Genomic DNA, 12,360 nt, shown 5'->3' on the forward strand with positions numbered 1-12,360 from the left:
CACAGGGGAAGTGAAATGATAGGCTACAATGACTTTGCTCGTGATGCATGTCGCAAATGACATGTAAACAAGACCCTGAGCGCATCGGACACAAAACACTGATACAAATGTAACAACAGCACAACAAAATAGGTACCTGTTAATTACAGGATAGACACTTGTGGTTCAGCTGCACCAATCCAAGCAGCGAACCATGTAGTGAATCAAGGCTTAAATGGTCAAAACCATTCATCTTGAGGCGATGTGGGGGGGATTAATCCAATGGATTATGTTCATAATGTTCATAATGTTCATAATGTTCATAATGTTCATAAGCATAACCTATTTCAATTTGCTCCATGGCTCAGGTAACCAAGTCTAGGCTATGGAAAAAAGCTATTTGACTCAGCTCATTCGTGACTCGCGAAGAAGAAAAACTTGCAGGTGATTCTGATTAATTAATCAAAAATGCCATGCTGGTGGGTGGCAACATTCAAATAGAATTAATGTTAACTGAAAAGTATTGGCACGTTATGTCATAGGGGAAACACACGGCACGGATTCCCCCAAAGAAATGTTAAGTTCCCACTTCAGACTTCCCACTTCAAGCACAAATGCATTTACACGTTTGTCAGTCAGCAGACACTCTTATCCAAAGCGACTCACAGTAGTGAGTTCATACTTTTTTCATAATTGTCCCCCACGGGAATCGAACACGCAACCCTGGCGTTGGAAGCGCCGTGCCTTACCAACTGAGCCCCAAGGGAGACCGTATATACCCGACTTTGACTAAAACGATATGAATTCAACTGTTGTACAACATCAGGGGGTAAGCTCTAGGCATCGTATTTCACCTGAGAACAAGTGCATTTCCATTTACTCTAAAGTAGCCTCAGAATTTGAACTGCCTTGATAACCTCTGCTCTGTGTTGCTGTTGTTTTTCCCCCAGGTATTATTGATCTTTTTGGTGCCATGTGCCTTTTTTTGTAATGCACTTTTGCTTTTGGTATTGTCATGTTTATATTAGCCATTTTCAGTTTTACTCTGTAAGTGTCCTTGGGCACCTTGAAAGGTGCACATAAAATGTATTAGTATTTTTACTGTTATTATTTGTATTACTGTTACTTTCATTATTATCATTGTCTCATATCCGGATGCGTTGGCTGATACTGTATGTTATAACACAGTACACAAATGTAATCCACATGAGTGATTTTCATTTCAAGAGGTGTAAATCCTTTTCCTCCACCTCTCTGTTGATTTCAACAGGCACAGTCAATCCCTCCCCAGGTGGTGAAGAACAAGTTAAACATCCATAAATCACAATGCTTTGGGGGGGGGTCAGCATTTTCTTTTTATTGGAGAGGATGGCTTGTCGTCAGTGTTATGATGAATTTGGAAATGTGGGGGATTTAAAACGAAGGTTTGAATCCGTCTTTGGGAGACTTGTGTAACCGATTTCCGCACAGCTCTGTAATTTAGAATTCCCCGTTTGTATTAATGTAATAGCTTTCTTCTTGTCTTTCTTACCCTCTCCTGACCCCCCTCCCTCATCGACCTGTCCACCCCCCTGGCCTGCGCGACAGCCTTTTGCCATAGCGTTTGATCCGAGAGTGACGGCCCGTGAAATTAAGAGTCACAGTAATGTAGCTGAAAGGTGCCCTGCTCTGAAATGTCTAAAAGAGATGAGTGTGGGACAATTCATAATTCATAGCATTCCTTTGTGTCTGTCCTCTTTTATAATGGGTCTTTAAACAATGTTTATGGCTTTGAGTGAACACAACAGGAATATCAGAATGCTTATAGAAAAGTGACAAAAACAGAGCAGGATTGACATACTGCCAGTTTCCTCAGACGGTCTAGCCTCAGTCAGAAACATGGTTAAGGAGTCTGGCATGGGTCATTGACGCAATGATTGATTGTGTTCAGTTCTAATTTTGTCATATGGATAATGGAAGACATTTTCTATTTAGTAAACATTGAATAATGTTCGACACATAGAAATAGAATGACCCTCCTCCTATGCTGCTTGGGGATGCCGATGCCGTTTCTCACCCTTCTCTGCCTTGGCTGAATTTGCATGTCCCCAGCACTAACCCAGACTCTGTCAGAGCTGATAAATCGGCAAAAAGGTCAGCATAGGGAATCTCCCTGGGCACAGCAGTAAGTGCCCGTTGACTTTCCCTGGAATGCAAAACACTGCCAACAATAACCCAGGAAGCCTGGGAGTTACACTAAGACGGCCTTTCTCTGCCACCGAGGCTGCTGACAGCATCGCGACATTGCCCTGCAGGCCCCGAAGGAGACGACTCAGGGAATCCCATTATAAATGTAAATAAAAACAACTCGGGTCCTGATTCAGTTAACTCCTGTGACAGATTAAAATGTTCCTCATGAACCTTCCCTGCATGACTGGTTTTTACCATCTGTGGTATTTATTCTAAATATTATTTGGGACAAGAGAGAATTTCAGATGTGCAGTCAAAGTTTCTCTGCTTTTACCTCCTATTTGGGAGCCAGTCTTTTGTTTTAGGTGATAGCACTGACTTACCCCAACAGACACTAAATCGTAATTACAAATTCCTCCATTTGTTATGGGATTAGGTGTTTGAGCAGTGCATTCTCAATTAGCTGGAGTAGAGGTGTAGAAGAAGCTAAGACAAAGTGTAATCCGCTATGGCTGTGTGCATCCCACGTTTGCCTCAGTCTCCTAACTTCCACCCAGGATTATTCAAGTTCAACTCATTTAAAATGTGAACCACGGTGTCACATACCAATGGCTGGATGGGAATACTCATACAGGTAACAGAACGTTTTAGAACTGACATGGCTAAAGATTGCACTGGAGTAAAAAGAGAATAGGCTACTGTATGAACTCCAACGTCACAATTTTCAGAACCTACTGAACTGTAAATAAAGTGATGTGTGTGTGTGTGTGTTGTCCTCTCACAGCAGAGTAAACAAGACAAAGGCCTTCAGAAGTCCGACTGGAGCAGTATGCATAACTGAACAGGCTCCCAAAGCACTCAAAGGGGCACTCAACAAAGCTTCCTTGTTTGGTCTTAGCATAACAAACATGTTATGTGTACATACAGTAGTTCATATGTAAATTAACTGCATTCATATGGACATGTATGAGCTGTTATCAAAGAAGATGTTCAAATGAGATCCTAGTTTGAGATTACGTAGCATGCTGTTGACGATGGCACGTTGACTAATTAGCATGGTTAAAGCCATAAGACATACACATTTTCCCGTTAACACAACACATACGGGGAGGGTTTAAGGTAAACCTTTGAGTATACCTTGAACCCTCCCCGTGACAGAACTCCCTCGGGTCTTCCTCTTCGAGAAATGATTTAGCCTAATATACCCAACCCCTATTTACCAACATTAACCAGCCTATGGTTATTCCTCAACGTGGCCCATGAAGTACAACAGTCATTATTGTTTTTATTTTTTTTAGGGCTTTTGCATCTTGTGCTCACGCACAATAAATCACCAGGGAGGTAGACGACCCTTAAATAGTCATTCCCACGACCATATTACTGTGAAGCCCCAAGGGATTGATCTGGTACAATGTTCCTGCGTACATTTCCTGAGATCTTGTCAGCTGTGCGTCGTCTGTGAACAAAATTGGTATGATGCTCTGTCTGGGAGTGGATATGATCACTGGATTTGTTTTGATTTGATTTGATACCCATAACCATTGATTGTGGTGATGCAACCTCCAATAATGATAACTACTGGAAGAAAAAGCACATTTAGTCAGTGCTACCCCTTTGTCTTGCTTCAACTTTTAGTCTGAACCTTTGAGATTCCCAAATTGAACCATATGGATGCCAGTGTGGCCAGCAGATATTTTTGGTATCAGAATGTTCTAGCATTTCCACAATAGAAATTTCAGGAGGATGTTTGATATTTTTTTTTGTGTTTTTTTTTTTACATTAGTACGGTATCACAAACCATTTGTGAAGACAAAAAATAAGCTCCTTTTAGACCTAGAGAGTCAGAGCTAGAAGGGGGGGTAAACTGCTGCTTAATTCATTTGTATTATTTTTGGAGGGGGAGAGGCGGATTATTTAAGATACTGTTTGATACTGGTTTCAGATGTCTTCCGAAGATGGGCAGGGACGCGTCTGTCCCAGCTTCAGGGGGAAGCTGGTTCCACCATTGGGGTGCCAGGACAGAGAAGAGCTTGGACTGGGCTGAGCTGCACTCCCATAAGGGTAGGAGGGCCATGAGACCTTAGGTGGCAGAATGGAGTGCTCAGGTTTTAGCATAGCCTTAAGGTAGGTAGGGGCAGTACCTCTTGCCGCTCCGTAATGTAGGCACCATGGTCATTTAGTGGCTGCGAGCTTCAACTGGAAGCCAGTGGAGTGTGGGGAGGAGCGGGGTGACATGAGAGAACTTGGGAAGGTGGAAAACCAGGTGGGCTGCTGCATTCTGGATCATTTGCAGGGATTTTATGGCACAAGCAGGGAGCACAGCCAACAGAGAGTTGCAGATGTCCAGATAAGAGAAGACAAGTGCCTGGATGAAATAGTACATACACAATTTTGGTATCATTATACTCCATAGTCTAAAATATGGAGTAGATTCTGAAGTAAGTAACGTCACGAACCAGCTTGAAGTTTGTAACAAAAAGGGAGACAACGTGGAGATAAATATATTTTGTTTTTCCTTAACTAAAAGTACAAATACGACTAACAACGGTGTGTAGTCAGTGGTTGCGCGCATAAATGTGATAATGAGGGGTGTTGAAAGGTGCCAACGCGAACAAAGTGTGTCTGCATGGAGAGAGTCTCCTCAATGAACGGCGAAGACGTTTCTTTATCCTTGAACACACCCGGGCCCAGGTGTGTCCCATGTCGCTGATAACCCCCCCCAATTCCTCCCGCAGATATCCTAATGAGGAAAACAAGAGCACAGAGAAAGAATACAGCAGACAGAGTGGGAGGGTCGCCACGTAATGGTCAGTCACATAAACATTCAGAAATGGGGCACATGTCAGCAACAAGCACCAACAAAAATAACTCGGGGTCCTTCTCATTACATTTTGGCCACATCAACATAAGACTTTAAAAAAAAAAACATTTATCACTAATTTCAAACTTAGCGTTCAGCAATCTTCAACAGCTGTTCTTTAGTACATAATTATAACAGTTCCTCGGATGGTAAACAAATTAACTGGTCGACGTAAGACACCATAGTCAGAAGTAGCAGAAGTAGATACTAAAAAAAGAATCTCAGACCACAAGATAAATGACATTCACACTGGGTACCACAGAGAGATATATATATATATATATGGAGCTTCCGCGAAACCTACAATACCTCAATGCTAGTCTTCGTGCGGATTTGCGGTGGGTAATTACGCACTGTAAGCCCGCTGGCAAGGAAATAAACCATCCATCACGCTGGCAGATTCCCCCAAGCCATGGATGTGCCCCCAAGACAACTGCTCAGTCCACAGACACCACACAAAAATAACAAACAAAATAATCATGCCCAACGTATTCCAAAGTGAAACACGTCACTAAGCCTAACATGGGGAAAAAGGCTATAGCTCCGGGTAGTAAGTATCACTACCCTACCCAAATCTCCCACTGAGGTACACAGCCAATTGTACTCACCTCAGACCAATGTCCCAACAGCAAGTAGAGCAAGAGTCTCCAGCCAGGGCAGGGGCCTGGAAACTAACCAATATACTCTCTCCAACGCAGCACACAACCAACTATCCACCGCAGTGGAAAGTTTACCAAACAAAGGCAACCAAAACTGGGCACCAAACATTACAACTCAAAACAAAGCACCTACAGAGTTTTCAAACATTAACTCCACGTTTTCTCCCAAACACAACACATTCAAGATCCCGGACAAGCCCCCACTTGTCACGAACCGGCTCAAAATTTGTAACAAAAAGGGAGACAACGAATAACATATTAATTAACTAAAGTAAACTAAATACAATTAACAATGGTGTGTGTAGTCAGTAATCAGTAGTGTAAGTGAGTGGTTGCGTGCAGAAATGTGATAATGAGGGGTGTTGAAAGTTGCCAACGCAAATGAACAAAACAGCCACAAAAAATTGCCACAACCAAAACCTATCAGTGTGTCTGCATGGAGAGAGTCTCCTCAATGAATGGGGAAGAGGTGTATTCATCCCGGGACAAACCCGGGCCCAGGTATGTCCCAAGTCGCTGACGACCCTCCCGGCTCCGCCCGCCGACATCCTAATAAGGAAAGCAAGAGCAAAGAGAAAGAATACGGCAGACAGAGTGGGAGGGGGGTCTAGATTCTGACATACACATTCTGACGTTAATTTTTTCAACATTACAAATATTACAATGATCTCAAAAGTACCATTTTCAATATTTACAAGTATTGTTTTAAACAAAATACTCTACAAGTATATCACATTTCCAGAGGGAGTACTGCTACTGCTACTTTTGAAGTAAATATCAATGATATGAGCACCACCAACACAGTGAATGGTAAAATGGATTTGCAAAATGTGCAATCCTAAAGGAGGGATGTGATTGGTTAATGACCTATAATGTAAATTTCTATGTATAAAATGTATCATATTTTAAAAAGTACCAGCTCTGGAAATGTGAAACACTAATGTCTAAAAACAGGATCATTTTGAGATACGCATATTAATATGTTTAATGTTGGATAAATGTACGTATTTGCAGATGTCTGTATGAAGTACAGTTTACGGGTAATAGGTTCTTAAATGATGCATGTATAGGTCTAAAAAGAAATTGTGATACAAATGTAAAAAGCATGTCAAACATCTTTCATCACAATGAAGTTTACTATGTGAGAATTGCCAGAACGATCTGAGATACCAAAAATATTTCAGGGCCACGCTGGTATGGAATCTCCCATACATACGCCCATCATGCTCAAGCAGATGTTTGGCGACAACACAGTACATTGTAGTTTTCCACGTGTACATGGTGAATGATTTGACTTATAGATTGCAATTTGGCTTTCAAAACTTTACGCTCACTGGTGCTGGTGCTGAACCATAAAGGTATTTCTTCTCTGTACTTTGTCATTAAGTGTTTTCCTCCTCACACTGTTGCTGTGACACAAGCTTGGGAAAGGAAAGGTTTCACACCTCAGGCTATGTCCCCTTATTGTGAGCTTCAAACATCACCAAGTATACAAACACTCTCTTTTAAAGGCTTTAGGACATTCTCACTTAACATGTATATTTAATTGTTTCAGAATTGTTTTAGCTTAGCTCTTGAGCAGAGCATATGGTGCTTGCCTGTTGCCAGTTTATTGTTTCATTAGAGTATACTTGTTGGCAAAGCAATACATTATACTAGTGTTATTCTATAGTAATTCCTGGATTGTCTTACTGTACCTCAGTCAATGTGGCCTTTTACTTTGGGATCATAGTTTGTTCAATTATACACATGTACAACTATCATTGTACATGACCAGAAGCACTGCAGCACTTGCAGCTACCCAGAGAATATGAACCGTATTTTCAGGAAAAACAACACAGATGGTACTTGACAGGGATTGTGGCACTTTCTTAGCATGCCTGACAAGTGTTATGGACATTGCTGTAATCAGGCAGCAAACCTTGTGCAGGATACAAAAAGGCAAGCACGCTAATTATTGACGCAGATCCTGTTGGACTTGGGCAACTGCGATATGACTTGAGAACGTTGGCATCGAGAGAAAGCAAGGCAACAAGCCTCCACAAACGTGTCCCGTTTAATGCATTTGTCCTTCTGCCTTACTGGCTCAAATCAAACCCTCATCCCCCGTGTCTCTAAACAATTGTTTGGAGCCTATGCACCCTTTCCGCAAAGTTCTGCCCTCAGGAAATCTTCTCTGGATGCCTCGATAGCTGCGAAAGTGCCTCTCTATAAATTGAGTAAATTGGCAAAGCTGGGAGATAAGATCAACAATGCCGCTTGCCTTTAAATCGCTCAGTTGAAAAATCAAGAGCCTTGAGCTGAAAAACAACGACGAAAATCTACTTTGAAGCTAAAGTCTAACACCGGATGAGACTGAAAGGCCAATGCTGTGAAGACATTACACTTGTGCACAATTACATTTGGTTAACCAGATATCAACTAACTGGCGCCAGGGTTTGTACTTTACCTGTCTTATATCAGCTCGCTTGTGCTGAGGTGGGAGGGGTGGAAATATTTGAGGTGTGTCCTTAAAAACGTGTGCCAATGTGCCAATTTCATGCAAATGGTTTTGGCATCGATTTTCCCAGCAGAGGGGCACAGTAGCATATAACCAATGTTTTATGAATATATCAAGAGCAGCATTTGTCACGAGTGTGAAGGTGAACGGAAAGGCACTGGAGCAACGAACCACCCTTGCTGTCTCTGCCTGGCCGGTTCCCCTCTCTCCACTGGGATTCTCTGCCTCTAACCCTGTTACAGGGGCTGAGTCACTGGCTTACTGGTGCTCTTCCATGCCGTCCTTAGGAGGGGTGCGTCACTTGAGTGGGTTGAGTCACTGACGTGGTCTTCCTGTCTGGGTAGTAAACCCCCCCCCCGGTTTGTGCTGTGGCGGAGATATTTGTGGGCTGTACTCGGCCTTGTCTCAGGATGGTAAGTTGGTGGTTGAAGATATCCCTCAAGTGGTGTGGGGGCTGTGCTTTTGCGAAGTGGGTGGGGTTATATCCTGCCTGTTTGGCCCTGTCCGGGGGTATCATCGGATGGGGCCACAGTGTCTCCTGACCCCTCCTGTCTCAGCCTCCAGTATTTATGCTGCAGTAGTTTGTGTCGGGGGTCTAGGGTCAGTCTGTTATATCTGGAGTATTTCTCCTGTCTTATCTGGTGTCCTGTGTGACTTTAAGTATGCTCTCTCTAATTCTCTCTTTCTCTTTTTCTTTCTTTGTCTCTTTCGGAGGACCTGAGCCCTAGGACCATGCCCCAGCACTACCTGGCATGATGACTCCTTGTTGTCCTCAGTCCACCTGGCCGTGCTGGTGCTCCAATTTCAACTGTCCTGCCTGCAGCTATGGAACCCTGACCTGTTCACCGGACGTGCTACCTTTCCCAGACCTGCTGTTTTCCACTCTCTAGAGACAGCAGGAGCGGTAGAGATTCGCTCAATTACCGGCTATGAAAAGCCAAGTGACATTTACTCCTGAGGTGCTGACCTGTTGCACCCTCAACAACTACTGTGATTATTATTATTTGACCATGCTGGTCATTTATGAACATTTGAACACATTGGCCATGTTCTGTTATTATCTCCACCCGGCACAGCCAGAAGAGGCCACCCCTCATAAACCTGGTTCCTCTTTAGGTTTCTTCATAGGTTTTGGCCTTTCTAGGGAGTTTTTCCTAGCCACTGTTTTTCTACACCTGCATTGCTTGCTGTTTGGGGTTTTAGGCTGGGCTTCTGTACAGCACTTTGAGATATCAGTTGATTTAGGAAGGGCTATATAAATGCATTTGATTTGATTCGATTTTTGTCGATGCAGCTTCTGGGAAAAGCTTGGACTCCTTATGCCCACTGTGCATTCAGAAAGTATTCAGACCCCTTCCCTTTTCCCACATTTTGTTACGTTCCAGCCTTATTCTACAATGGATTAAATGAATGTTTTTCCTCATCAATCTACACACAATACCCCATAATTAAAAAGTGAAAAGAGAAATGTTTGCACCTTTATTAAAAATTAAAAAACAGAAATACCTTATTTACATAAGTATTCAGACCCTTTGCTATGACACTGGAAATTGAGCCCAGTCCTGTTCCCATTGATAATCCTTCAGATGTTTCTAAAACTTCACTGGAGTCCACATATGGTAAATTCAATTGATTGGACATGATTTGGAAAGGCACGCACATATGTACAGTGGCTTGCAAAAGTATTCACCCCCATTTTTCCTATTTTGTTGCCTCACAACCTGGAATTAAAATGGATTATTTGGGGAGTTTGTATCATTTGAATTTACACAACATGCCTTCCACTTTGAAGATGCAAAATATGTTTTTTTTGTGATACAAACAAGAAGGAAGACCAAAAAAAAGAACTTGAGAGTGCAGGACTAAGATTCTCTGGTCTGATGAAACCAAGATTGAACTCTTTGACCTGAATGCCAAGCATCATGTCTGGAGGAAACCTGGCACCATCCCTACGATGAAGCATGGTGGTGGTAGCATGTTTTTCAGCATCGGGGACTGGGAGACTAGTCGGGATCGAGGGAAAGATGAACAGAGCAAAGTACACAGAGATCATTGATGAAACCCTGCTCCAAAATGCTCGGAACCTCAGACTAGGGCAAAGAATCACCTTCCAACAGGACAACGACCCTAAGCACACAGCCAAGACAACGCAGGAGTGAATGTCCTTGCGTGACCCAGCCAGAGCACAGACTTGAACCCAATCAAACATCTCTAGAGATATCTGAAAATAGCTATGCAGCAACACTCCCCATCCAACCTGACAGAGCTTGAAATGATCTGCAGAGAAGAATGGGAGAAACTCTCCAAATACAGGTATGCCAAGCGTGTAGCATCTTACCCAAGAAGACTCAGGGCTGTAATCGCTGCCAAAAGTGAGTCAACAAAGTACTGAGTAAAGGGTCTGAATGTTATGTAAATGTAATATTGACGTTTTCTATTTTTAATACATTTGCAAAAATGTCTTTGTCATTATGGGGTATTGTTTGTAGATTCATGAGGGGAAAAAACTATTTTAGAATGAGGCTGTAACATAACAAAATGTGACTTTAGGAAGTCTAGTTAGGAAGATCAGGTTATTACAATATACTACTTATTGTTTTTCCTTTCTCGTTTTGTAAAAAAAAAAAGGCATCTTTCGGCTTTAATTTATGAGACCTAACTGTCGAATTGCAGTAATTCCAATCTCTGTCCTTGGTACTGAATCAACTTGTACCCGAGGCTATTTGCCTATTCGTTTGTTTACCTTTCACGTGGCAAAGTCACTAACAGGCCATATCATCGGCGATGGAAGGCTAATCTTATTATAACGTCAGGTCAAATTTGAAGATTTTTTGTTTGAACCTGAACACAATTCAGATTTGAAATACATTGTTCAAGAGCACCCTGGCTAGGCAGCACCTATAGTCATTACACAATTACAGAGAGACAACATGAAAAACTACAAGTAAATCAAGTAAAAACCATAGACATCAACACAGGAGTATAACGGAGCTTTACTGTTGCATTAGGGTTGTTTAATATAGAGCACGCCATATTTTGGTAATGAAAGCAGTAATTGCAGTTGGTGAAACACCCCATTCACAATAGCTAGAACTTGCTTGCCATGTATTAATGTGGGTAATCTGCCTTGGAACAGGTCCCTAAATATATGTAATCTAGCCCCTAACCAGAGAGATTCAGCCGGTCCTCTAACAATATCTGAACGCAGATCCTTCCAGACATTCAATTAAAAGCAGCTGATGATTTGAAGAGTGTCGTCTGTTGGTCTCATGAGGAAACCAAAAGAAACAGAAAACAGGCCCAAGGGTTGATGGTGTTACAACTGATGAATAACACTGCAATGAGCCTCTCCAACACACCTGCCCCTCCCTGCCTGGCTGCTGACTCAATAGTAATCTAGTCTGTCTCTGCCCTAAGGCTCCTCTCATGACCGATGATCGTCATATAACAGACTCTTTCTCAGTGACCATTCCGGGTCCCTGTCTTGATTTTAATCAAGGAATCAACCCAGGAGAAAAAAAACTATTGCTGGTCTCCTAGACATTGTCTGAATTTTATGCAAGGTAAACGTGGCAAATTCTCGGAATGAAGCTCCCAAGACGCTCGGAAGATATTAGCATAATGTTCTTTATGAAAAACTCTTTCTGGACAAAAAAAAAACATTTACCAAGAGCAGCATTGTATTGCTGTTGTGTGCACTGTAATGTAGTAAGCACAGAAATCGCTGCAACTTACAAGCTTCACATTTGTACTATGCATATAATGAAGTTAGGTTTGACTGTTACCCTTTAACAAAATCACCTGAGCTCTGTAAAGGCACAATTCCTGTACAACATTAGCACCACTGTTTGTCTTGCTCATAGAGTTTATATGCTCTGCGTAGTTATTGATGGACTGTAGGCCGTGAAGCTGGTTTGATTACCACTGGTGCAAACTTCAGCACGTTGCCATTCTGGAAAGCCAATTTCAGCGTGCTGTGGATGATTAGTATTTCACTGCAGCGAGTTCATCATTAACTATGATCCATTCCTCAGTTCCTCTCCAGCATGGAAACGCAGGCCGTAGCTCTCACAGAAGACATGCATCTAGATGTGTGTGTGTGTGTGTGTCTATGTAATTATGTACGGGCTGCATCCATGTCCATCACTCAGCCTACACTGCATGTAAGGGGAGTTCACCTGGTATCTCACGGC

The sequence above is a fragment of the Oncorhynchus keta genome, chromosome 1 (assembly GCF_023373465.1).
Source record: "Oncorhynchus keta strain PuntledgeMale-10-30-2019 chromosome 1, Oket_V2, whole genome shotgun sequence".
Taxonomy (NCBI): Eukaryota; Metazoa; Chordata; class Actinopteri; order Salmoniformes; family Salmonidae; genus Oncorhynchus; species Oncorhynchus keta.